Below are 3831 nucleotides of genomic sequence, written 5' to 3'. Positions count from 1 at the left end.
CGGTTCTGTTACTTGTTAATTGGGCAATTACTTTACCCTTCTATCCTCAGGTCTCTCATTTTAAGCATGGGAATTGGATAGTTTGTGCATATGCTTCCACCCTTCACATCTCTCAGAGGATCACACATTCGCTGGGATGGTCCCTAATACTGCTGTGCATTGACAGTGGGTCCAGTTTACCTTGGTTCTTTTCTCAATCTTGCCCTGGAAAAAGCCAACACACTCATGTTCCACATGCACTCATTTGAAAATAACCCCCAAACAGATGGCTAGTTTAGCTTTATTATTTTCCCAAAGCTTTAATCATGCTGGGACCTCGTAATCTGGCCTTAATGTAACTCAGAGGATGAGGACCCCTGGAAGAAGCATAGAAGAAAAATGCATACCTTTATTATGAGTTAATACATTGATTTAAAGAAATGTGGGGCTTTTGCAATAAAATACTAGCAAGATCCTTCTAATCTGCGCTTGTTATAAAATGAAGATAGCTCCTGGCTCCTGGATATACAGGAACAACTTGAGCAATGATTATTGCTTTTGAGAGAGAATGAGAAAGCAGTTTGACTGCATCCCTGAAATAGATTCTTTTACCATTTTCCCCTTTGTGAGCAGCTGTCCTTCCATCACTGGACCATCAGTTAACTGGTGTCACTGGTCTCTGGTAGATGCTGTCTCTTTAGCTAATATGTGAGAGAGTTGGATTTAACGATGGGATGTGATGGTCACACTGAGTGAAAACCTTTGGTTGATAAAAAGAGACTCTTGGAGTTGAAGAATGGTTTCCCAAACATATCCACTGGCAGGGGTTACTTCTGTGCTGGGACTGCATGGGCAAGGACACACATTTGGACTGAACATCTGGGTATGACTTGGAAAGTAATAAGAGGAAATCAGGAAGGCAAAGATGTTACAATGAGAGCCCCCCTGAGAAACTTTGAAGGATGCCAGCCTGTTCCATTGATTCCAAATGGTTTTCTGGTCTTCCTTTCTTTGTTGGTCTCCCTAGGTCACAATTTGAGAGCCCCCAATCTTGCTGACAACATTTATTTGCTGGCACTTTAAGTGTGAGTGGAGTAATTGGAGTCATTTTTATAAAGAATTGCAATTTTGAATTTAAAAGCACAAATGAGTAGAAAAGTGAACTATGCTGTTTGATGCAATAATAACACCCGAGTGATGCCACACTGTTCAGACCTGAGATTATATCTCAGATATATTGTTTATTGGCAACACTTCACAGATTTGTGGGCATACAGCTTTCTGGGTTAAAATGACTCCAGAGGGCTTGCCTTGGAACCTCAGCCTTTCAGAATGATGGCACACAACATACTTCCTAAGTATCTTAGAGTATAGAATGGAGCTCTGGGCTTAAACAGGTGGCCCCCCCATTGAGCAAATTCATCGGCACAGAGTCCATCCACACTCTCCTGTGATCCATATAACTCAGTTTCTTGGGGATGGTGATCAGCTTCTCGGAGGTTTTAGAGAGGGTGGAAAGGAAGATCACCATCCAGTGCCCTCATCTGAGGAACAGGAAGTTTGACAACTCCCCAGAACTGTCCAGGAATCTTCTGGAGGGTATCTACCCCTCCCTGTGATACCTCTGGCCAGCTCTTGCTGGAGATGCTCTAGATTATTTTGGGATTCTTTCTCCAAGGGAAGACTCTGTCTCATATATATATATATATGTGGTTCCTTCAATCCTGTATTCCTTAGTTCATACATCAGCCATATACCTGGTTACTCCAGGATACAGCTAAGAGATGATAAGTTGTGGCCCCAAGTTGTTCCTGGAAGTGATGCCTGAAGAGACATCCCTGTTGAAGAGTGGCAGTTGTCCATCACTGGAGAGCTTGATTTTCCCACTAAACTCCTATTGCCAAGGTTGATTCCAGATGTTGTTATAATGTCCCTCCTCCAAGGGCTTTTAAGGTTTTTTTTAAATGTGTTTGAGACCCTTGAGAACAAGATTAACAACCAAGGACATTCAAAGCTATTTACTCACTCTTCCATTTAATAAATGTGAAGTTTTAGGGACTGTGTTAGTCAGAGTTCTCTAGAGAAACAGAACCGACAGGAGAGATCTGTAAATATTAGATTTATAAAGGTTTCTCACACAACCATGAGACTAGAAGAGTCCAAAATCCATAGGGCAGGCTATGAAGCTGGTGGCTCCAGTGAAGGGTCTGGGCGAATGCCACAGGACAGGCTTGCTGGCTGAAGAAGCATGAGTCTCTCTTCTTCGTTAAAAGCCTTCAACTGAATGGATTATCTTTTTGTGGTAGATATGCCATAGTTAATCATAGATGTACTCAGCCACAGATGCAATAAAATGACTGATGATTTAATATACCAGCTTTCCAGTTTATCAATCAGCCATGAAATATCCTTGCAGCGACGGTGAAGCCAGTGCTTGTCTGACCAGACGACTGGACTTAATCACTTGACCAAGTTGACCTCAGAACCTAACCATCACCATATTTCTCTTCTAGATAGGGATAGACCTGAGATCCAACAAGGTTAACTCATTTTACTCCAGAGACAGAGCAAGTTGTTGGCAACAGTAATCATTCATTCAACATCAACTGTTGCCCGGATGGTAGTCTGTTGTTGGCCAGTCCTTTGGCTACTTGGCCATGACCACCAGTGAGTGTTCTTGTCTGCACCTGCAGCTGTATGTACCCCTTCCCTTTCCCTTTGGCTCTATTTCAACCCAGTAGAAAGTTTCATATCTGTAGGTATTGGGTGTGTTCTGTGTGGTCTTAAGACATAGTGTAAATGAAAATTTAGCTCAAATGATCTTGAAAGAGCGAACACTTTGATTCAATTTCAAGCCAACATGCCAATGATTCCTATCATGTTCAGTGTCAGCTAGTGTTAGGTAAAGGGAAAGAGGAGAATAAGAGAGCTCCATTTGGGTGTGTGTGTGTGTGTATGGCACCAAAAGAGTAACATGCTTTCTCTCTTTGGCAAACTTTGCCATGCTATCAGTTGCTCCTACACTTAGTCTTCTGCTCAGACAGCCTGAATTCCTACAAGGTACCTCACACATCTATTTCTGGGAAGTCTATTTACTTCTCTTAGTCTATGTGCAGGAGTTGGTGAGATTAGGATGTAGATTCTGAGTTTACCAGGATGATAAAGGTGGCTTTTGGAACCCCTTCTCTGCTCTTTGACCCACTACATCTCCTTGGCCTTATAGGAAATTATCATTCAAAGGAATATTATTCAAAGAAAAAGGGTCTTTTGTGGCTTGCTTTCATGAAAAGGGTTTAGTCCCTAAACTCAAGAGTCTGGGGTGGAGTGTTGGGTGGTGATGGGTTAGGAGTCTGGTTAGAGCTGGCTTTTTTTTAGTATGCTAAGAAAAGATTATCTCCAACCTGTAAAGAAGGTTAGGCCATGACTGCATATAATTTCAATGTTACCCAGAACCATTCATTAACAGGTCTACCCAAGGATGATATGATTTTCTAAGAAAATGTTTTCTCATTTTGCTATCTATGAGGAATGAAGAGCTCAGGTATATGAACTTGGAGGTTTGGATTGTTGGAGATGCAATTGCTTCTTTGCATTCTTCATTAGGCTGAAGCCTCGCTCTGATGAACCGATCTCCCATTTTTTCCTTCTCACCAGGACCTACTAATGTTAGATTTGTTTCTTTCCTTCATTACCATTTATTCCACCCATACTTTTAATTCCATGCCTTTTACTTATAAACTGAAATAATTCTGTGTCTTTAGAATCTCACAGCTAGAGGTAGGTAGGTAAAACACAAGCCATCACACTCCAAAACCTGCTACCTCAGACTCTTCAGACATATTGGGAGGGATG

The sequence above is a fragment of the Tamandua tetradactyla genome, chromosome 9, assembly GCF_023851605.1.
Source record: "Tamandua tetradactyla isolate mTamTet1 chromosome 9, mTamTet1.pri, whole genome shotgun sequence".
NCBI classification, from domain to species: domain Eukaryota; kingdom Metazoa; phylum Chordata; class Mammalia; order Pilosa; family Myrmecophagidae; genus Tamandua; species Tamandua tetradactyla.
This window is presented reverse-complemented; position numbering follows the sequence as displayed.